The 24687-nt window shown below is 32.6% G+C and overlaps 1 long non-coding RNA gene across 1 annotated transcript in view; it reads left to right on the forward strand.

Moving 5' to 3' along the window:
* LOC104877257 overlaps positions 1-21580 on the forward strand; it is a 38063-nt gene extending 16483 nt beyond the window's left edge. The window contains exons 2-3 of the long non-coding RNA XR_784550.2: positions 2583-2664; positions 21465-21580. This is a non-coding gene — a long non-coding RNA (uncharacterized LOC104877257). The remainder of the gene's footprint in view (positions 1-2582; positions 2665-21464) is intronic.
* Positions 21581-24687: the final 3107 nt, after the last annotated feature.

The raw sequence follows: 24687 nt of genomic DNA on the forward strand, positions 1-24687 counted from the left end.
AAAAAAAAAAAAAAAAAAAGTTTAGACAATAAACACGGATACTTGCTTTGTGGTGGAATTTACTATAATCACCTGAGATTGAATTGTGCTTGAACCTGAACTTGGACTTACTTCTTTCTTCATTAAAAACTTACGTAAAGTGTAGTTGGTATAAAATTGCATTTACTGACTAAACTAAGGGTTAACTATTTTCTGTGGTTAACTTGTTCTTGTGTTCCTTAATATATTCTGAGGAAAGTTTAGAGGAATATACACTGTACCCATAATCTATGGAAATTTCTGTTACTATATTGTATTTCCTTTTACTAATTAGGTACTATTGCAATTAAGAAATTGCAAGCATGCTCCTCTAAGCAAGTTAGTTGAACTATGCCTAAGTTATAAAAATAAAAGCAGAAACTCTTAATTTGTTTAAAATATCCTGTTTGTAATTGTTTTCCTAAAACAATAGCTTTGTAGCCTGACTTCAGTGTTTACAAATTTTTATTAAACAATGAAGAAATAGTAACCTTATTTTGTGTTTTAGTTTTAAGTGCTATTAGGATATAGAATTATTTTTTAATCTATTTAGGCAGATTGATTTTATTGTGTGTGATGAACTTACTTAAATATATTTATAAATTTAATGTGTGGATATGTATGCGTGTGATGTATTTGAAATAGAGCTGTCTGCACCTGTTGATTGCATTAGGCATTTTGGAATCTCTTGATGGGGGGTAGAGAAGGTGCTTCCACAGTTTTAAGTGGATCATTTCTCCTCAGTAAATTGCTTACATTCTACTTTTTTTGTATTCTGTGACCTTGCAGTCAGTGACTTCAGCCCAGAATAGTTTCAAAGTCATGTAAATGAATGCAATTAAGGTATTGCTTATCATCTTACATAGTTCAGATGGAACCTTATTGGACAGAGAGGTTTGTTTGCTTTATGAGGAAGGTCAAAATAAGGTTAAGTTTTATTACATAAAATGATTTGGTAATGTTTTTATTTAGCTGCTGAAAAAGTAGTGTCCTAATCGGAAATGATAATGCTTTTCCCCCCTCAATCAGTTGGAGGTCTCTTCAGGGTTTTTTGTTTGTTTTGTGTTGTTTTTGTCTTCTTGTTTATTTTGTTTTGTCTTCTCTCCAGTTATAAACTATTTTAAGGAGATGGCTTCTGTCCATTTTAAAGGTCTTGGGGAAATTCTGCTCTTAGTTATGATTCACGTTGTCTTTGATTCATACATGTGTTTAATAGACAATTGCTCTGGCGTTACCCACGTCTGTATTTAGAGAGTTCCTGTTTGTGTCCACTTACCATCCCAGTTGGAGCAGAACCTCAGACAGAGGGACTTGAGGCCCAACTCACCTGAGCAGAAGGGAGATCTGCCAAGGGCCAGTTGTCTGTGGGGTTGAGCACTCCCATAGGTACTAGGAGTCTTCCTCAAGAAAAACTGAGAGGGAGTTGTGAGTGAGTGTGGATGTGTAGCAGTAAGTGAGAGACAAGTATTTTTCGCTGCACTTGGTTCATAGAACTCATCTTTTGTCTTACGGTATTATTTTTACTTAAATGTGTTGCATAAGTTGAATTTAGCAGTTACTGAGCATCAGCCATATTCTTTGCATCATGGTGCATATTAGGAGATTCAGAGAAGGACGCGAGGCGAGACTAACAATAAGCAGGATATACAGAAAGTGATGTAGAACCATTGTGGTTGAAGAATCTGCTTAGCTAGGATGTTGGGAAACCACCAGGCTTAAGGAATTTGGTACCTGTATATTATTTTAAGGAGACTGAAGGTCCCGGTAAAATTAAGTGGTAATCAAAAATAGTGACTTTAATTTGGGAGGTTATAATTCAGGTTTACGGGTTTATTTTCATCAAAGGTATAATCTTTAAGAATTGATCATAGTTTTATGGCTTAGGAATTGAGGGTTCGAGCTCACTAAACCAGATATACGTGCAGTGGCTGATATAAATGGAATGCTGGTATAATGGAATCAGGAAATTTGAGTCTTTCCCCGTCACCAGGTAGCTTTTCTGTTTGTTGGCCTATTGATCATTATAAAGTTTCTTCAGCCATTGCAGTATCAAAGTGTAGGCTATGTCTCAGGCTTACCAAAACATTTTTCCTTTTTAAGTGTAGACTTTCCCACTTGTCAGTATCTATATATCTAGGATGGATCTCATTCTTAGTTTAATGTTTTCTGTTCCTGTTTGTCAGAGGGGAAAATGAGGTATTTCATACTTTGCAACAACTTCAAATAATTCTAATATTCTTTCTCTTAGAATCCTTGATGGAAATTCCTCTTCATCTTTGACATTAACTTCTCATATCCTTGAGAATAGGTGACAGTCTTTATGTTAGTATAATGATAAATATGTATTGTTATATCTTTGTAAATAATTCTGAAATACCAGTTGTTTTATCAGATGTGGCCAACAGCTATGTTCAAGGAAAGCATGTATGGGAATACTTTTTACCTTGAAATACATCTTTTTTATTGTTTTCTGAGATAACTTAGTACTTGAGAATTCTGCTTAAACATATTGTGCAGTTTTTTGTTATATACTTGAAGTAACATATATTTCTCTTAATTTTCAGGGAGTATTTGGATTGTGAGCTATTTCAGAACTTTATTCTCAGGACTCATTATTTTATCGTTTGGGAGAAAAACATCTAGAAGGTATTATATTTTGTCTCATTGCTCCATTTTTTAAAAAATGTAGTCAAGCCATACCAGTGATAGGAAAGTAAGACTTTTATATTGTGCTAGTAATTTTTCTTTAACTTTCAGGTACTGATAAACTAGCTTGACATTTGTCACAGAAAAGGTAAACATATTTTAGTCTTGATAAATTTGAAATTTGTGTAAGCAGGTAAAAAATTTGGCTTGATAAACTAGTTTTATATTTTCTAATCATGTAAGATATTTACATTTTATATTTTGAAAAGTCTAAGACAATATTAAAGAATACCTTAACTTGAGAATGAGACATTTAATGTTTTCATTTATTTAAGGCAATATCAATTACATGAAACATTCAGACATACTTAAAATTGTTTCCATAAAAGCTCTAACTTCTAATGCAGAGATCAGCTGCTACCTGTGTTTCTGTTAGTCCATCATTGAGATCCATGGACATACTTAACCAGGACACCTAGTTCTGACTGAACATTCATCTTCTGAGTTCTCTCTGTATTATCACCATGCTTAGACTGGTGTAGCCTTATAACTGACTTGCTTGTAGACCTTGTAAAATGTGACATTACTAGAAAGATGCTATAAAAAACATTAGTTGATAGATTTACATACTGTGTGCTTTTGAATGTGTACCTTGTGTTAGCCTGTGTGGGCAGCTATAACAAAATACCATAGATTGGGTGGTTTGTAAACAACAGAAATTTATTTCTCACATGTCTGAATCCTGGGAAGTTTAAGAACATGAGGCAATAGATTCAGTTTTGGTGAGGGCTTTCTTGCTCAGAGGTAGTCATTTCTGACTTCAATCTTAAATAGCGGAAGGGGTCAGGGAGTTCTTGGGCCCTCTTTTATAGGACTTTGATCCTATTTATGAGGACACTGTACTCATGACCTAATCCATAAAGGCCCACCTTTATATATGCTAACATTGGGGATTAAATTTCAATATATGAACTTTGAAGTATGCAAACATTGAACTCTGTAGCATACCCCCAAAGACCTGTTGTAGATATCCCAGCCAATTAGGCCAAAATTGGGGTTGAAAAAAATTTCTTTGGTTTGTATACAGAGTTTCTTTTTTAATGTAAAACTTTATACCCTTTTTGTGTCTTTTTTTTTTCCTTTTTAAAAATTTTTGCCTGCTATCTTACTTGAAATAGGAACAGATGAAAGGATACGTAAATACATTAATAAAATAATGTATTTGTTAGGGTTATAGTGGATAGCCAAAATTCTTTTTGAATACATAGTTTATTAATGGAACATTCATAAAAATAACATACAAATCAATTTTATAATTTTCTTAAACACTTATCAAGCAGTATGAATTTCCAGAATTGGATGAATATAATTTTTTTGCAGCATATTGAATTGAACTTTTAAAATGGAAATTCTATATGTTCAAGACTATTCACTATTGGCAAAGCAGCATTTTCTTTTTCCTCTTTTTAGTTGCAGGAAAAGTGATAGGAAATAAGGAATTTAAATAAACAAATTAGAATCATAAAAGAACTTGTAAAGGAAGCCGAAATATAAGTTAAATTTAATTTTTACTATATATGCTTTATAAAAGAAATTATTAAAGCTACATTTTGTGGAATTCAGTTATCTTTAAATTGAAGATAAGAATTAACTGTTACAATTAAATGTTCAAAGATATAACTTTCAGGCCTCATTATAAAAAGGTCACTATGAGTTATCCTTTAATGAAAATTCATCATATAATCTCAAAATTAAGAGTATGTTTGAAGAGTGTGGTTACTGTTATTAAAAAGAAAGTAGTTGAATTAAGTAGAAACATCCTCATATATTCAGAATGGCAATTGATTTTAAGTAATTCTTTTGAAAGTATATAATAATGTATAGGTCTTTTAAAATTATTTTTAAAAAATCTTTTTACTGAAATATAACTTCACACAGTCAAACACGATAACTTGTGAGATCAGTGAATTTTTTGCAGAAGTGGACAGTGGTTCCAATTATTTTATCTAAGTATACCCATGAGTTTTTGTTAATGGTAAAAAGCATTCTTACAGCATTTGTTGGGATATTATACATGATTTAAAGTTAATCTAATGACCACAGAATGCTGTTTTCTTAGATTTTAAGCCTTTGAATAGTGTGACCTCTTCATCTCACTTTAATGTGCAATAGAGGTCATCATGCTTTCTTTTTATGCCAAAACTGTATGAAATGAACATAGTAGACAGCTCCCCCATCAGGAATGCATGCTGAGACCCTCGCTGTATTCCTGAAGCTGCATATAGTACTGGTCTCTATAGATATCATATCCTTTTGCCTAAACAGATATAAATGTAATGCCTTATATATCTAAACTTTTAAGTTTAAGAGGCAACAGTAAACTTGACAAATTTTTTGTCTTTAAAATTTCATAGATAGATTTTTTTTCTAAGTGTCCATCTTAGCAACCTCAGCATGATTTTTTTTTCTTATCTTACTAAGTAGAGGAGTTTTCACTTAAAATAAACACTTTATGATGTCCTTAGTGTATCCAAATTGCTAGAATCACAACTCTTGTACCTTGGGGCCATTATTAAGTAAACAAAGCATTATTTGAGCACAAGCACTTTGGTACTTTGACAATGGATCTGCTAACTGAGAGGACCACCATTCACTAATGGGAAGGGAGCATATACAGTATTGATACACTGCACAAAGGAGTGATTCACATCCTAGGCAGAATAGAACGAGATGGAATAAGATTTCAATATGCTTGGTGTGCAATCAAAACCTAGGTCATTGGGCCAGGGATTTGGCTCAGTGGTGCTGCTGACTGCCTCGCAAGTGCAAGGTCCTGTGTTGGATCCCCAGTACCAAAACAAAGAAACAAAAAAACCTTTTGTTTATGTTTTAAAATTTTCCATTTAACTGAATCCATGGAAGCAAAACTCCAGATAAGTAAAGACTATTGAATCAACCCTCATTATTGGGTCTAGGACCTTCCTATGGAAATCTACAGTTGCTCACAGCCCTTATATAAAATGGCATAATATTCCCATGTAACTTATTAATTCTCCTTTATATCTCGAAATTACTTATGATACCTTATACCAAAATGCTATGTAAGTAGCTGTTAAACTGTATTATTTAGGGAATACTCTAATGACAAAAGAGAAAAGTCTTTATATGTTCAAGGGACACATATTTATCCCAAATATTTTTTGTGGGAGAAATTCAAGCCTGGCTGTGCCAGGTGTGCTGCACTCCTGTCTCCTGAGCTAAGTCGGAGACCTTGCTAAGGCTGAGCTAACTCGCTTAAGTGCGTAGATGCTGGGTCCAACAGTCTACATCTCCGCCCCTAGTCCATGACTCCTTCGCTTCCCCAAGAAAAATCACTCCGCCATGTCTGGCTAATAAGATAATCGCCAAACGTTAAATGTTCCTCCCATCCCTACATAAGCCTGTGCATTTCCTGAATAAAGCAGAAGTGTTCCAGAAACCTCCCAGAGTCTGCCTGTTGCTTCCTCACCTTACCCTCCCATTTGGAGCTCCCGATCCTTGTTCTGGGAGCAGGCTCACCGATGACAACAACTTTTGATATGAGCTTAGTTAGATCCGTACATGCAGAACTCACAGATAGGGAGGGTTCATTGTGTTTCTCTTTTACATACTTTGTATAGACACTGGGAACAGTTACTGTCACACCCACTGTATAACAGTAACATTGAAAATGCTCGCCTTAGCGTCCTAAGATTTATATTTGAGCCATGGCTGTCCACAGGGACTATTAGCAAATCATTTAACCTGTGCTTCAGTTTTCAGATCTGTAAAATAAGATCATTTTACATTGCACATTATGCTGCATATATAAGGAAATAACATAAAGTACATTGTTTTTTGAAAGAAAATAAGTTTTAGGATAATTATTGTTTGGTTCAATAGCACATCTTCTGAATTAGAACCTTTTCTTCCACACGTTTTCCTTTATTTCTTTTAACTTCTAAGAATTTTCACAGAACCTACTCTATACTTTTGAATTTCTTTCAAGTTAAAACAGTTAATACCTGCCACCTGTTGATCCAATTCTCTGCTCCCTTCAACTCTCCTGTTGCCATACTGATTTACTTACTATGTTTATTTGCTTTTATTTTAGTTTTACAAAGATCTAGACCAGTATAGGATTAGGAGCTATAGTTTCTGAGTTTGTTTGCACCATAAAGCAAAATGGTACCTCAGAGTCAATAAGAATATTCATTTTCTTTCTCCCATGGTAAATAGTTTTTGGAGAAAACTATATAATGTCACATAGACTTGATTTTTCTTCCGTCACATGACAGTCATAGGATTTAAAAGCAATTTTTGCCAACATATCCAGGTTAAAAATTTTTTTCAGTGTAAAGACTGAGTTTGGAAGTGACTCACCGTAAATGGAACTACTTCAAAACGCATGCCCTTAACTACTCTGAATTTTTATAGGTTTGTAGATTTGCTGAGTGCAAGAAAATAAAAGGCCCTGTGCCAGTTTTTACTGGGTTAAGAATTATTTTAAAGTATTGACATTTCCTCAGTTTTTTTGATATTTAAAAAGACCTGGAAATTTTCCTGCAAAAATAGTTTCAGCAGGCTTTATTCCAGTGAGAAAAATCCCGTGTGTTTATATCTTGGTGGTAACAGAAGCAATGTGTTTGCTGAATTTGTCAGTAGAAATTACCAGAGACTACACTACCCTAGGAATATATTCCTATTCAGAAAGTCTAGTGCGTTTGGCAAAGATTTATAATTATATTTGTGACTTTAGCATAACACAGAGTGTGTATTTGACCAATGAATTATAAACAGACTGTCCATTTTTTATGAAACAAGGAGGAGACTGCCTGACCAAGGCCATTGTGACACGGTGGAGGCTTTACCGGGCAGTATTTGCGGAATGCATTACAGAAACAAGTTGGCATGAGTCTGAATCCCAGATCATTTACCTCTTACTTCCAAGTTACTTAACATCTGTGAGCCTTGTCTATAAAGTTAGATGTCTTTTTAGTTGGTAGTAACTGAGATAATATTTAACTTAGCTCTATCATACTTGGATCTGTTTTATAAAAGCTAATCATAGCAACTGGAGATAACCCACTAGTTTTAAATCTTATGTTTTATGTTGAGAGACCTCATTAGAGTAAAGCAATATATTTGAGGCTGCTTAAAGTCTTAGGTTAGCATACTTTGAGTCAAAGCAATTTTACACTACATGGATTGAAGTGGATAAGGACGGGAGGTATTGTGTTGTGATGGTTTTGACCAAGACTAGGTGATCTTGGTGTAGATCCTAACTCTCTCACTTACTTTCTGAGAGTTTATTTTGGGTGAACCACCTTATCCATTTTCTAATTGATAAAATAGGAATAATTTTTTAAGGTTCTTTTGAGAATTATAGAAGTGTTAGCATTTAGCATCCTGATACATAGTATATAGTAAATTTTAATCCGTGTATGCCAAAACTTGATTTTAAAAAAATTTTTACATGGAATTCATTTATGTTACCTGGAAGAATTAGGGGAACAAGAATTGGAAGAGAGCACATGTCATTATGTCCCACTATGGTGATTCCAAAAATGGGTCACTAGGCATTGAAAGGCGAATGTACTAAATTTATTATTTGATGTAATTAGTAACACTAGAATTTGGGAATTAAAAATTTTTTGTCTGAGTAGCATTTATACAGTTGTTTTACATTGACATAAAGTATTGCAGATGTGTTAGTTTCAATTTTTCAGCTTTTCATATGGATCATTATTTACAGGAACCATATTCTCAATCTCTAAATAATCAAAGGCTATTTTATATTTTTAAAAAACAGTTTATTACATCACATACCTTTTGACCATCTGTGGCTTTACATTTTTAATCCAACCTTAATTAATGGATCTGCTGTCCTTCATGTATATATAGCACCCTGAGGAAGAGGCAAAAGAAGAGTAGGAGGAGGAAAAGATTGTACCCGAAATCAATATATTGTCAACCTTAAGATGATCATATATCCTCCCTGGACTAAAGTCTTCAGAAAAGTTGATTCAATGACTGTGTTAAAGTTTTGCCAACAAAATAATATTCCCTTTGTTTACTGTTAGAGAATATGTTAAGATTTTTTAGAGGAAATCTCTACTTTTTTCAGTGGCTTTAAGTATTTTTTTTCCTCAGAGCCAAAATTCATCCAAATAATTTTTCAAAAATGACAGCTGGTTAAATTATACTTACCATATATATTTTAGATATTATGTTAAGTATAGAGTTAAATTTACCTGATGGTAATGGTTCTATCATGTTCAGAGTAAATTATTTGATGGCATGAGGACTTTACAAATTTAAAAGAATTTTCAGATTTACAAGACCTGAGAAAACATAGTGGTATGGTAACGAGGCTGTTGTAGTAAAAATTTGAACTGTTCTAGTTTTAAATGGTTGTAATTTTGGCCTTGTTACTAACTAGTCGTTTGATTTGAATTAAAAATCACACTCCCTTGACTCAAAGTTAGCACTTTGACTCAAACCATCACTGACTCATCCTACCTCCTAGCTTTATCTCCGAGGATGGAGAGGGCCATCTCAGCTGAATGACAGTGTCCCCTGACTGTGTTCTCATGTCTGTACTCAGAGGGAACCTAATTATCATTTTAACTTTAATTCATCATCTCCTGAGCTTATTTGGTTTTTGGGCCTCCCCTCCTTTCTCTTTACCTTTAGCTCTCCTCTTTCTTCTTTGGATGGGCATTTTGTTAAGTATATCATGGTTTGCAGCCTGATTTTCCTATTTAAATTATTTTAATCTCTACTGTTGGACTGCATCAGCGTTGGATATATGTTTGTTTTCAGTTCTTAATTAAGAACTGCCGCATTATTTTTATCATTATTCCTGTGAGAAAATATGAAGTATCTTGTTTTATTGCCATACGATATGTTCCTGGGCAAGCATCATTAAAAAGGGGAAAAATACCTGATGTCCATGAAGTGAATGAATCTACCTTCATTTTAGTTTGATGTAATGCATCACAGGAAGCTAAATTTATTGAAAAAAATTTCTGTTAATTAAAATTGCTTCAGTTTACCTGAATTTTTCATGATAAGTAATTTTTGCAAAATAACTATCTACCATAGGACTGTTCTGAAATGTTCAGTAGTTTAGTAAATATTTATATTAGTTTTGAGACCAAAGTGATGGCAGATAATGAATTAGCTTCATTCTTTGATTGGACAAGCTATACATTTTTATCTGCATGTTTGTTTTCAGGTTCTTGAGAAAGAACCTGTACTTCTTTATATATTTTGTTTTGATTTTTCAAAAAAGGGAATAAGGAAAATCTGTTGTCTAGCAATTAGCATGTATTCTTGAATAAAAATTTTTGAGATGCTTTCCCAAGCAAGATTCTTGCCACTGGGCATGGTGGCGCACACCTGTAATCCCAGTACTCGGAAGGCTGAGGCAGGAGGATCACTGTGAGTTCGAGACCAGCCTTGGCTACATAGTGAGTTCCATGTCAGTTTCAACTACATAGTGAGACCCTGTCTCAAAAAAAAAAAAACAAAAAAAAAAAAACCCAAAATATTCTTGTCAAAGTATGATTTGTCACAAAGTAGGTGATTATTTTTTATTATGGAACACTCAGTGCAACTAGAATTATATTTGATAATCCTTTATTCAAAATGGTTGGATTATACTTGTTTCACATTTGAAAGATTTTTGGAGTTTGGAATATTTGCATAGACCTTATAGACTGAGCATCCCAAATCTAAAAATGCAGAATTAGAAATGCTCTGGAATCATGTCAGTGCTCAAAAAGTTTCAGATTTTAGAGCATTTTATATTTCAAATTTTGAAGTTAAGAATGTTCAACCAATTTTGAATTATGAGGCAGAACATTAAATTAGTCTTTCAGGAATCTGCCACCTAAAGGAATCAGAACTGCGAAAGTACTGTCCATATTGTTTCTGTGAGATTGTATCTCTGTCTTTGCACCTGCTCCTCTCCCGAAGCCCTCACTACTTTCTTCCACTTTTGCATTACTTACTTTCTTTGTAAGACTACTGTTTTTGGTATGTCTATACTGTTGTCTTAATATATATTATGTACTTATAAATAATAGACTGTACAGTTAAACCTTGGTTTTAGAGCATAATTCATTCCAGAAACTTTCTTGTGATCGAAAGTACTCATATATCAAAATCAACTTCTCCATAAGAAATAATGGAAACTTAGGTGATTCATTCTACAATTCTAAAGTATTTACATAAAATTGATGACAGTACTGTAACATATTACAAAATAAGAATGAAAATATAAATACAACAAAAAAACAAATTATCCTGCACTTAACTTTGAGGACTTTCCTCACTGATGTGAAGGAAATAAGAGAGGAGGGTTATTGTGTAGGATAACTTTTATGAAGGAATCACTGCTGTTGGCTCAGTGGAATCTTTGTCTTTTCTTGCACCTATAACAAGGAACCTATCCAGTGTCACTTACTTTTGCCTCCTTTTGAGGATCTTGTGGAAATAGGACATTGCATTGTCCTTGGGCAGATTCATTGCTTGTGCTGCACAGCCTTATTCCGCTGTGCTTTCCTACATAATTTTGTGGTTTCCCACATTTTATGTATCTTCCTAATCTCGTTTGAAGTGAGGGATTGCTTCACCTTTCTCACCTCCTCCTCTTCTGCAGATGAGATCTCTTCTACAACCTCTTGCTGTTGGGAGATGATCATCTGATCTTCTCTAATCCTGGAGGCAGAAGGGAGGAGAAGGAAAGAGAGGTGTAGGAAATGGGGGGTGGAGAAAGAGAGAGAGAGAGAGGAGGAAGAACTATTGGCTCATTTGTGATCTTGTGACATTCAGCATCAAGAACTACTAGTAAATTGATCAAGGTAAAATTTATTAGAAATCTTTGCTCATCTGTCTTGTGGAACACTCACAGAACAAGTTCGCAGTCCGAGGTTTTATTGTGTACATGTGTGCATGTACCTATATCAGTTTCTCTACATTATATGTATAGCTATTACAAGCATGGCTGTTTTTAACATTCTTTTATGTATATTCTTGTGCCCATGTGCAGGACTCTAGGATGTACATTCAAGAGTAAGAATGTAGAGAATGTTCAGTTGTATGAGATACACTAGAGTGTTTTCTGGGATCTTTAGACTGTTGTATCTTCCACTAGCAATGTGTCAGAAGCTCCCATTTAGCCATATCCTCAAATCTTGGAATTGTCTGGATTTTTAACTTTTTCCAACTTAGTGAATTCAAAAATCATACCGTTTTGGACTTAATTTGCTTTTCTGTTATTGTTTCTAAGGTTGAACATCTTTCCATGTGATTTTCACTACTAATATATTCTATCATGAAGTGATTATTGTATGTGTTATGTCCGTTATCTGCTTAAAACTGTGTATCTAGTACTGTACATCTGAATATAAAATTTGTTTTATAATTTTAAAATAATAACATACAGAAGAGTACGCTGCAGTATAAAAGCTTGGGCTGTACCTTCCTGTAAACACCATTTCTTTCATTTCACCATGGATCTATCTCATCCTGCTTGAGCTCTGACACCGCTGATTGGGGTTATCCTCTTCACATTTTCAAATAAAATGTATAGGACAAACACACATATATTCTAGATACCAGACTTTTTGGCTGTGAGTTTTGTACTACAGTTTGCGATTGTATTTTTTTCTGTAAAATTTCTGAATAGAATTTTTGCAATGTTGAATTTATTAGCCTTTTCTTCTGTGTCTTAAGAAAACCTTCCCTTATAGAGGTCTTAAAGATATTTTCTTATTTACTTAAAATGTTAAAAACTTGCATTTCTATTTAGAACTTTAACCCCTCTGGAATTTGTTTTTTATATGTAAGGAAGGATCCAATTTCTTTTTCTCTCCAATGGATCACAAATTGTTTTAGTGTTATTGGACGACTCTTTTTTTTCCTTAGAGATCTGCAGTGTAGCTTTTTAGAAATGTGTAAGGTTTCCCTTTGTGTAACGGTCTTCTTCAGCAGTCAGTTTTTCTGCCTCCATTTCAGATATACGCACATTTTTATAGTAAGTCTTGATATCTGTTAGGGTAGGTCCTTTATGATATTACTTTTCTGGTTGGATGGTGTCTCTGTGATGGGCTTTTGCTGCTCCATTGAGGTGTAGAATAACATAAAGCTTTTAAAATTTTAATTGGATTTGCATTAAATGCATTTGTTCAATTTAATTAGAAATATCACTTTAAGTTTTTCTCTCATCAATATGGTATGTCATTCCATTTGTTTAGATTGGTTAGGTTCTGTATTTCAAAGTATTTTCTCTATATAGAATGTGCAGCATTTACAAGTCACTTTTATTGCTTAAGTGTGTTTTGTTAAGTGTTTTGAATGTTATTTTCTGTTTGTAAATTGTATGTAAAAATATAGTTACTTTCTTATTAGTACATACTGGTAGTGCAGGTTTACATTCCTTGTGAGGAATTGGTACATGTACATAATACATTTTAATTCTTTTTATTATCCCCTCTACCTTGTTTCCCTCCATCTCTTGATCCCCTAAGTTCTCTTATTTAGCTGATTACCAGTAAATTGTTGAGATAAATATGAGACAGTCTTAAAACAAATAAAATTAAACCTCCAGGTTTTTACTCTAAAATTACTTTTGATGTTTTAATAAATACAAATAATTTTTACAAGTTTATCCAGATATTATTCCCATCCATAAAATTTATACATTTCACATTTTCACTTGATTAATTTTGATTTTGATTTTTACATAGGTGTGCAATTGATACCATGTAATTTTTAAGTTTCATGACCCTAAAAAGGAACCCTGTATCAGTTGTCACTCTCCATTCTGGTCCTTCCTTCTCTCCAACCACTGATCTTTGTATCTCTATTAACTTGTGTATTCTGAACATTCTACAGAAATGGAATCATACAATACATAGGTTTTAGCGACTGGCATTTTCACTCAGCATAAGGTTCATCTCTCTCTGTTATTGTAGCATGTAACACTTCATCCCTTTTACAGCTAAATACTTTTCTATTGTATGGATTTATATTTTGTTCACTCATGTGTTTATGGATGCATAGGGAGTTTACAACTTTTGGCCATTATGAATCATGCCGTTATGAGCACGCCAGTTTTTTTACTGTTATTAAGCTTATTGGTGCATTTTAGGTATACATTATAGTTACATTCATCATTGGGATCTTGTACCTTTACATGACTTATCTTGGTTCTTATTTTTTTCCATTCCCTAGCCCTCCCTTCTCCTACTCCAACCTTCCCTGTTTACAAAGACATTGCTTCCATGTTTTCCTTTTCTTGTATTTTTTCTTTTCCCTTTTTCCTTTCCCCTACCCCTCCAATTCCCCTATTCTTTTAGACCTTTTCTTCCTGTTACACAATATCAATTACACATTTTGATTCTTATTTACACTTTTAGTTTTTCATACCAGAGAAACTGTTTGGTATTTACACATATGTGTCCTATTAATTTCACTTAAGAGTATGGCTTTACTGTGCATCCACTTGGCTATAAATGTCTCTTGTTTCTCATTCTGTATGACTGAGTAGTACTCCATTTTATAAAAAAATAAACAAAAATTCATATTTATCCAGTCTCCAGTTGATGGGCAATTGGGCTGTTTCCAAGTTTTAGCTATTACAAACTGTGCCGCTGTAAACATGGGTGTGCATTTATCAATCTTGTATGATTCTTTTAATTCTTTTGGGAAGATAACCCAGCAGGGGAATAGCTGGGTCAAATGGGACCTCTAATCCTAATTCTTTGAGGTATCTCCATATTGATTTCACAGTGATTGCACCAGTCTGCAGTCCCACCAGCAATGGAGAAGGGTTCCTTTCTCCCCACACCTCCACCAAAATCTATTATTGTTTGATTTCTTGATAGCAGCCATTCTTTGTGGGGTGAGGTGGAATCTCAGTGTTATTTTCATCTGCATCTCTCAAATGACCAGTGATGTGGAACATTTTTTCACATATTTATTTGCTGCTTTTACTTCTTTGTCTGAGAAATGTCTGTTCATTTTGGATGCCCATTTTTGAATCGGATCTTTATATTTGAGGGGTCTGATTTTTTAAAATTTCTTTATATATTCTAGTTAATAGAACTTTGAGGAACAGCTGGTAAAAATGTTTTCCCACATTGTAAGTTGTCTCTTAGCTCTGTTGGTGATTTCTCCTGCAGTGCAGAAGCTTTTTAAAAAGATGAGATCCCAGTTGTTGATTCTTTGTGCTAGTTTCTATGCTACTGAGGATTTGTTCATAAAAATCTTTTCCTATGCCAGTATCTTCAATAATTCTACCTAACTTATCTTTCAGCAAGTGTAGTGTTTTTGTTTTAATATTTAGATCTTTAATTCACTTGGATTTTAGTTTAATGCTTGGTGAAAGATAGAGGTCTAGTTTTAATCTTTGGCAAGTTGAAATCCATTTTCTCCAACACCATTTATTAAAGAGGCTATCTTTGCTCCAGTGAGGGTGTTTGGCTCCTTTGTCAAAGATGAGGTAGCTGAGTATGCCTGGAGTTGTTTTCTGCATCTTCTAACCTATTCCACCGATCTTCGGGTCTGTTTCTTTGCCAGTTTTTTGTGGACAGAATCTTTTCATTTCTGATCTGCATGTACCTAGTGGTGGAGTATGTAATTTTTTAAAAGAACTATTTAACTGTTTTCCATAGCAGCTGTAACATATATTATTACCACCATCAGTGTATGAAAGGTAAGCCGTCTATTTTTGCATTCTCCAAAGAGTAATTGTAATACATTAGGTTTATCTTATTGTTTTGCATCAGATTCATTTTAAAGCAATTTGCAACTCTGTATGAAGTATATCTTTTTCAGTTTTTTTGCATCTTGGGTTATAATTCACATAGCATGCAATTTACCCACATTAAATGTTCGTTTTGATGATTTTGAATCACTTTATTCAGATATGCAAACATTACCACACTACAGTTTTAGAACATTTTGATCACCCCAGTGAGATTCCTTCGTGCTTATTATTGTCAATTTCTATTTTCTTTTCTTGCCCATGAAGATTATCTACTTTCTCTACCTACAGTTCAGCTTTGCTAGGGATTTCATATACAAATAAAATTGTACAGTTTAGGTACTTGTGTCTAGCTTGTGTTACTAAGTATTAAGTTTCAATATTGAGTATTAAGAGATCAGCCATTCCCGTGAATTATTAGTTATTCCTTTTGTTGTTGTTAACACTTTATGCTTATCTTTTCACCAGTTGATGGGCATTTGATTTGTTTATAATCTTTGCTGTTATGATTGGTGAAGCTATCATTTGCATACAAACTGAACATAGTTTATTTCTGTTAATTATCCTTGTGTGCAACTGTTGGGATTTTGTGAGCTGCATGTATGTGTAAATTTGTAGGAACTGCAGAGCTATTTTCCAAAATGACTGTACTGTTTTACATTCTTAACTAGCAACATAAGAAGATCTCATTCTTTTCCCCTGACTTCACGAACTTTCATTTTTTTTTTTGCAGTATTTTTTAAAAATTAAGTCCATTCTAATGGGTTTGTATTGTAGCAGGATCTCATGATTTTTTGTGTTTGAATAGATAATGATGGGTATTTTTAATGGGTTGACTTAACATTTGTATATCACTTTTGGTGAAGTATCTTTCAGTCTTTAGTGCATTTAAAAATTAGTTTATCCTTTTATTCTTGAGCTATATGGATTTTAATAATGCTTCATACCATTTCTTAATTATGTATTGTTAGTTGAATGTATTTTCTTCCATTCTGGGACCTGTTTTTTACCTAACTGATATCATTTGAAGATTTTCGTGTTAAATCTTTCATTTTAAAAACTGAACAGTTTCTGTTCTTATATTAAGAAATCTTTACCCAACTTAAGTTCACAAGATTTTGCCTTTATTCCTTCTTCAAGTTTTATTATTTAAATTCTTGAAATTCAGGCTGGGATCCAACTTGAATTATTATTTTTTGTATTGTGTTTTGTTTTGTTTTGTTTTTTGTACTGGTGATTGAACATAGGACCTTGTGCTTGCAAGGTAGGAATATTTTTATATACTGTGAAAGAAAGGTTTATAGTTTTGCTTGCAGATGTCCAGTGGTTTCAGCCCCACGTATTAGAAAGATTATTCTTTCTCCATTGAGTTGATGTGGCATATTTGTCGAAAATCATGACCCTCAAAGTAAGAATTCATCCTGGGCCTTCCATTCTGTTCCATTATCTATATTTCTATCTTTATGCCAGCACTATGCAGCTACTTTCTAGCTAAGTTTTGATATTAGGGAGTTTAAGTCCTACAACTTAAATCTTTCTTAAAATTATTTTTTTATATTGTTGGTCCTTTATATTTCTGTATATATGTTAGGGCCAATTCTAAAGATAAACATGAAGGGTTTTTGATAGATCTATTTGGGGGAGAATTGACAAATTAAGGTTATTGAATCTTAAAATAAGTTGAATCTGTTTGAATACAAGAGGACTGTATATTTGTTTTGATTTTCTTTAATTTCATACAGTAGTGTTTTACAGTTTTAAATTTGTAAGTTTTATACTTCTAAAACTTTATTCTACATATTTTCTTTTTGATGCTATTCTAAATGATTAGAATCTATTTTTGGAATCCATTTTTGTGCTAGCATAAAAATGAAATGCAGTTGATTTTTCTTTGATTTTGTTTTATACCTTTGTAAATTTTGATAGTTTTTTAATAGATTCCTTGTGATAATAAAAACACAAGGCCATGTTATTTGCAGGCAAGCACAGTTTTTTTCCTGATCTGTTTGTCTTCATATCTCTAGCTTTATTGTCCTGTTCGATATCAGACATCATTGCCTTCCTCATTATTTTAAGGGGGAAAGCATTTAGTTTTTCATTTATTAGTATGGCTTTAATTGTGGGTAGTTGTTCCAGAAGAAAAGGTTAGTTTAACATTGAAGCAATTAATATAATATTCATTAGTAGAATAAAGAGCAAAAACCACATTATCTCAATACATGTGAAAAAAAATCTCGCAAAATCCAGCACACTTGTGCTTACATGAAAAACTCTGAAAGTAGAAATAAAAAGGAAAGAAAACCTCCATCTAATATAACGCATAGTGAAAGCCTAAGTTACGTTCACTAGGGTTTGAGTGCCAAGTGTGTATGTGTGCTCTCTCCACTTCAGTACTGGAAGGGAAGTTCTACCCAGATTATTTTTTTCATCACAATAATATTCATACATCTTCTTTTGGAGAATGTAGGTTATATTAAGACAGAAAACTGTAAATTCTTTTTCATAATCTAGATTTATCACTGTTAATATTGTGGCCTTTTCCCTTTCATTATTGTGTATATGTTTAGTAACATGTGTTATAAGAAAATAAATTTTAGTTTATATTTTATGCCCCTTACTCTACTCCTTCCTGGCTCTTACTGCCCACTCTAGTCATTCAGTTCTTGGAGCACACAAGTCCTCTTGGCTTTGTGGCTGTAGCGTATGCTATTCTTGCTATTGGAAATGCTCTTATTTTTGATACTAGGTCTTCAGATTACTTAGATATAAATTTCATTTCCTTACCATTTGGTGTAAAATAGCTTCCTGTCTACTTGCTTTGTTTTTTGCCTCGTTCATTTTATTTATTTTCTATCTGTGTTGTTTTGTCTGAATCTCATGGGGACTGTGATTATCTTGTTCATGTTTTAATTTCAGCACATAATGCCTACTTTTCCACTTTGTTTATAATGCATGATAAATGGATATTATCTTGTTTTCATAACATTTCAATTTTTTACTTTGTCATTTAATATCCTTCTAAAACATATGTATTGACACCATATATTTTGCAATATAATTACAATAAGCTTATTTAAACATTTTATTTTATTTTTTTCCTTTTTATTGAGTTAATTGGTACATTCTAGGTATACAGTACAGTTACATTCATTACTGGGATCTTGTACCTTTACATGACAGGTCTTGGTTAAACATTTTATTGTCATGATTCAAGATACATCTGATTTAGTCTCACTGACTTGTATATAAAACTGATTTGTCCATTTATTAATATAAAAAATCTTGTAAGTATCCTATGATGTAGTTTAGTCTACATTATCTTTTGTCAGTTTTTGTTATCTCAAAGTGAGCATAATTCTTTAGTGGAGATCAACCATTACATAATTTTAGAATGTAGCAAAATATCAGACACAAATTGTGGGCTTGAAATACTTTTAACTCCTTACATGGGAAAGGTAGACACCTGAAACTATGTAAATTGAGGTTGTTGTAGATAGATAGTACCAGAGAAAAGTGAGTTTTTTTGTTTTAGGTAACTGCCAAGACTCTGAGTGAGTTTTGTTTTGTTTTTTTAAGTGAACCATTGCCAGGTTTGAGTTCAAGATCAGCCTCTTTATTAGCTTTATGATTTGGGGTAACTAAACTCAATTTCCTTGACTATAACATTGGGATAAATGTAGTCACCTCAAAGGATTCTTCCAAAGGTCAAGTATGTAAAGTTTTAGCATTGTGTTTAACACATGATAATGGCTCAGTGCAAGATAGCTTTGTTACCTACAAGGACTCCTAGGCCTGAGAGAATAGTGAGAGGAGGTTTGAAGGTTTCTTAGGCTTCAGGGAATCAGCAGACACTGACCAGCTCTGTAATTCCTCTAAGGATGTTTACTTTTACTCTTGACAAGAGTTGGTAGTTTTCTTCATAGAATATACTTGCTTAGGGGTTATTTCATTTCTGGGTACCTTTCATGAAAGAGACTTGGCCCAAAAAGTAGTATGTTAAAGTCCTATCAAGTTAAATCCTTTGACATCAGTTTGCATGTCACTGTAGAATTCTTAAATATAGTCACGATTACTTTCTTGATCTACCTTTAGAAGAGAAGGTACTATTGTACAAAAAGAAAAGAAAATTGTACAATTCCGGTGGTTTGGTAGTTAATGTTGATAAAAGGGGAGATGGACTTACCTTGGGTATAGCTTCCAAGCTTGGGGGTGGGAGATTTAGGAATCCTAAGATTTTTGTCACATTGTAATAGAAATACTAACATAATTACAAAACTGGTTATATTTATGTTCATGTATGAATCATTTTTAAATAGTCAAGGAAGGTAATTGGTTCCTACTCCTCTGAAAATCCCGTTAGAATGTATAGTTGAGCCTCAATTAGAGGCACTGGTCAATGTCTGTTTTCTCTTCTGTGAAATGGGATAATCCCTTGTGTATTCATTTCACAAATGTGAAAATTAAGTGAGAATGTGACAAAAATTTTACTTTTATGCAGAGATTAATTATGTATTTATTTTTATATAATTTTAAACAAAAATTCAATTATGTTGAACATTAGATTGCTGTTTTGCATTTAATATATATCCTGCCATATGACTTAGTTTTTTATATAATACTTTAATGGCCACATAAATATATTTCATAATTGATTTTTAAAACTAGTTTAATTTCTTATTTTGGCATTTAATGAATGTTTTTGGGCTTTTTGTTTTTTGGTTTTTTTTTTTTTGCTATTAGAAATAATGTACATAATGAATATCCTTATGGCTAAATACTTGTAATAGCTTCCTTTTTTTTTTCCTCCATTAGGATAAATCCTAGGTTTAGAATTATATCAAGGGACATAAAACATTTTAAGGAATTTGATTTCTTTTGCACAGCTTTATTGGATGTGATTGATGTATAAAAAACTGTTGATATTTATGGTGTACAGTTTGATAAATTTTGATGTAAGTGAACACCCATGAAACCATCACCACAATTTAAAATATCATCCATTTGTAATTCTTTCCTTCTGTTTCATCTTCTTAGGCAACCCCACTTACCTATTTTTTTCACAGTAGAATAATTTGAATTTTCTAGAATTTTAGCCAAATAGAATCACAAGGCATTTCTTTTTTCTTGTTTTTATTTCACTCAGGATAATTATTTTGAGGTTCATCCATCCATGTTTTTATTGCTATTATAGCAATATTTTATTGTTACAGAGTACTATAATTATATTATATAGATATATCATAATGTATTCACATATTGATAGGCATTTGAGTTGTTTCCAGTTTTTGACTACTAGAAAAAATCTGGTTTGGACATCATTGTTCAAGTCTTTGTGTGGATATGAGGCATTTTGAGGCAATTGATATTTATTACCAAATTTTGTTTTGGAAAGGTTATATGTTGGCATTTTCAAACTACAACTGCCCCAAATGAGAGAAATTATAGCTGTTGTTGTATTTTCGATTTTTTTTCCCTGTTTATGGAAATATATATTTAGGAGAATTTAGACTTTTTGGATGAATCATAATTCAATTAATTTGACAAAACACTCAGAAATTTGAAAGTGCAAAGGTTCATAAGCACATCTTATCAACTATAAACTTTTTTGTTTATTTTGTAGAACCACCTGCTTGTGTCAGTATGTAGAAAACAAGGATCTTTTGCTTAGACTTCCTGGGATCTGGAGATGGGGGGCAGGGTGGAAAGAGAAGCGAAAGAGAAGTAAAAATAATTAAGATGTGAAGTGTGTATACCAGTTACCCAAGATGAGTGAAATTATTATGTATTGCAAACATGCACTAATAAAAAGGATATGAAAAACAAGTATCATTTGTTTTAATTTTAAAAACTTCTAGTAGTAAGGAATTTCAACTTCCCTGTCAAATGATTCCTGCATTTAACTATAACAATCAAAGGTACTGGGTTTACTTAACACTGCAAAAGATATTCCTGAATCTGGATTGGAATAGTTGCTAAACTTTTTTTTTCTTTTCTCTTCTTGAAGATGCACAGTTGACTGAAGGAATCAGTGAGTCTGAAGACTCCAGATGACATCAGAGCTGCTTGTCAGTAGCCTTCTCAATTTCCTTTGTCAGAAAGCAGAGAGATTCAAACCTCGGGCAGATGGTGAGAATATTTTTCCTGAGTTCTTTGGACTTAATCATTGTCATTTTAATAGATTTCAGACAATTCTTCCTCGGTTGTAAATTAGCTTACCATCAATAAATGTGTATTTTGTGCTTCATCTGTGTGTTAGGCCATTAGGCAGTGCGGTTTTAAAAAAAGAATGAGATAAAATGTTACCTTTAAGAACTTAGAAGGAAAGAATAAATGCAAATAAGTAAATGTAATCATACAGTAAAGTGCTTAAATGCTACAAAAATGACAAGAACATTCTTGAGAATATAATGAGCAGATTATTTCTGGAGAGGGATTGGGAGACTTGGAAGAAGAAATAGTATTTATGTTAATGATACACAGGGTTTTTTGTTTGTTTTTTTTTTTTACCAAAACCTGCAGAAAATGGATAATTAATATAAAACCTGAAATAGCTACCTGAATTCAGATAAAAAGTCAATTAGTGTTTTGAGGAAAATACACGTTTTATTATTGTGTGCTTAATATATATAATATAAGTCAATGATTACTTTTGAAATTACGTAAAATGGTTACCTCTTACAAGATATTTCTGTGAAATGATACAGTGGTTTAAATAACACAGCTAGGTAAGCAGTAAACAGTAGAGTTGAGAGAATTGTTAATTCTGCTTGGATTAACACTCCAGTTTTCTAGTATAGCTACGACCATAATGAATTTGTAATGCCTTAAGCTTTTGGACTTTGTGCTATTTATTTCTGGTCAGAAGCAATCCATGTAAAGTGTGAAAAGCTAACGGAAAATTACTGTGAACAGAGATGGCAGATCCAGCATCCTAAAATGTATTGTTTTAATTGGCCATGATATTTTAAAAAGGAAGTGGTGAATTTGAGCCAATTTTTTTCTGTGCAGTTCAAATGTGGTTGTCTAGTGGTAAGAATGACCCCCTTTTTCTTCACTGTTATGGTGATATTCAGAAGACTTAGTGATGAAATTATTTTAATCACTTTCCTTAATTCTTACCTTCTTTTGTAATTTCACCAAGAAAATCTTTAAAACATATTTTTAAAGACTGTATATACTTATTTGGTTCCTAGTCATTTTTTCACATTTTCATGTATTTTTTTTAATTCTAAAGTGGAATTTAAATCAATGAGGCTTCTACTTATAAATACTAAAATTCTTTCATTCAGGTATAATTATGTTTTAATGACTGGCTGGTAGTCTGAAATCTGCTTATTTGATGAAACAAAGTTGATAATTGAAACTTTTTCTCAACTTTTAATTTTATTAACATAAACTTTATAACTGTACAGTGGTAGAATTTTGTTTGCAAAGAGAAGCATTTGGCAACATTTTTTTATTTGCAAGCTTTGCATCAGGTGACAAACAGGACTACAAACACAGATGTGGCCATTGCTTCCAAAATCATGAAACAAATGAAGTTCATTAACTGGGTACCATTGTGTTTCTGCAGCCTCTATGATATAATTAATTTGTTGCTCTTACTTTTTTAACACTGTTGTTTTACCAAACATTTACCAGAATGATAGGCAACAATCAATTATTAGTTGGGTAAATAAAGGAGGGACAGCCATCAGGTATGAAGTCTTAGAAAATGATCAAATAAAGATCTTCATTCTAGACAAAAAAGATTTAGAATAGCGTATAGCTTCAAAAACATGTAAAAACAAATTTTTACTTGTGATCTTTGTATATTATTTTCATATTTTTAAAGTTCAAGATTTTAAAGGTGAATATGTCAAGTATACTTTCTATAATGTATTCTGTTAAGCCGTTCTTCATTTTGAATGAGGCACCATTTCAATAAAGTTTCCAATAATCAGGGGATTATATTCCCAAAGGAAAATCTGGCATACCAATGTTTAATAAGTTGAAAACTTTGAATTAATATATTTTATGAGGTTTTACTGTAGTTTGTTATATAACCACACTCCAAAAACACTCATATTATATTTTTAAGAATAGTAGTGTCCTATTGAATGTGATGTCAGAGATTAAAAAAAGAATTTCATTATTGAATATTGTGAACCATTTAAAACTTGAGGTGTTTTTTAAAGGTTTTTGTGTCTTAGATTAGATTTCCCTTCCTCATTTATTAGCTCTCAATACAAAAGAAATAGTCATTCTATATCATATCTAAAAAACTGAATTTTACACTTTATTTTTTATAGGACTCCACATATTTCCCGTACTCTACTCAGTATGTAGAATTAGCTAATTTTGATATAAATTGATGACATAAAAGTAGTGAATATCTTGAGTAAAATTAGATAATTGACCCCTAATCAATTTAATGTAAATAATTGAACATATTAATTTTCCCACCAAAAGAAATTTTTAATGTTACATGTCATGATTTTTCAGTGAAAAATGTTCTTTATTGTGGTTTTTCTCCCCTCATTTGGGTAAATGATTTTGGTGGATAGTTAAACAAATGTCTTTAGTAGTAAAACTATATCAAACATTGAGGCATTTATATAAAGATATCAAAATAGTCTGTGATTCAGCTGATTCTGCCGGGTTTTATTGCCAGATATTGGCCAAGTTACCTAAGTAAATACATGGAAATTTCTTCCCCAAACTTTATAAAACCTTCTTCAAAGGACAGGGGTCCTCTTTATCCTCTTACCATATAACCATGGGGACATATATCGAGACACCTAGTGGATGCCTGAAATCATGCATAGTATAGAATCCTATGCATATGGTACTGTACTTTTCCCTATATACACAATAAAGTTTAATTTATAAATTTAGCGTAATACGAGATCAATAATAACTAAAACAGAATAAGTCAGTTATGACAGTATGCTATAATTAAAGTTTTGTCTCTCTCAATGATTTATTGTATTGTACTGACCAAACTTGAGTGGTGGTAATTATGGAAAAGCAAAATCACAAAAGAGTGATCAGGAACTAGTGTAACGGTTTGTGTTTACTAACACTTTGGATAATGTATTCCAGTGCAACATGGTACTGGTGAAACCAAGATCAATTCATAATCATATCATCTTAGTTGAAATTAATTGTCATAACCAACTTGGTGGTGTGATTCGTGTTCCTTTGGCTTTAGCCCTGGTAAGGAAATCTGGATGCTTGGCTCAAAT

This window comes from Fukomys damarensis, unplaced genomic scaffold (assembly GCF_012274545.1).
Source record: "Fukomys damarensis isolate Sample0158 unplaced genomic scaffold, DMR_v1.0_HiC HiC_scaffold_24, whole genome shotgun sequence".
Lineage (NCBI taxonomy): Eukaryota > Metazoa > Chordata > Mammalia > Rodentia > Bathyergidae > Fukomys > Fukomys damarensis.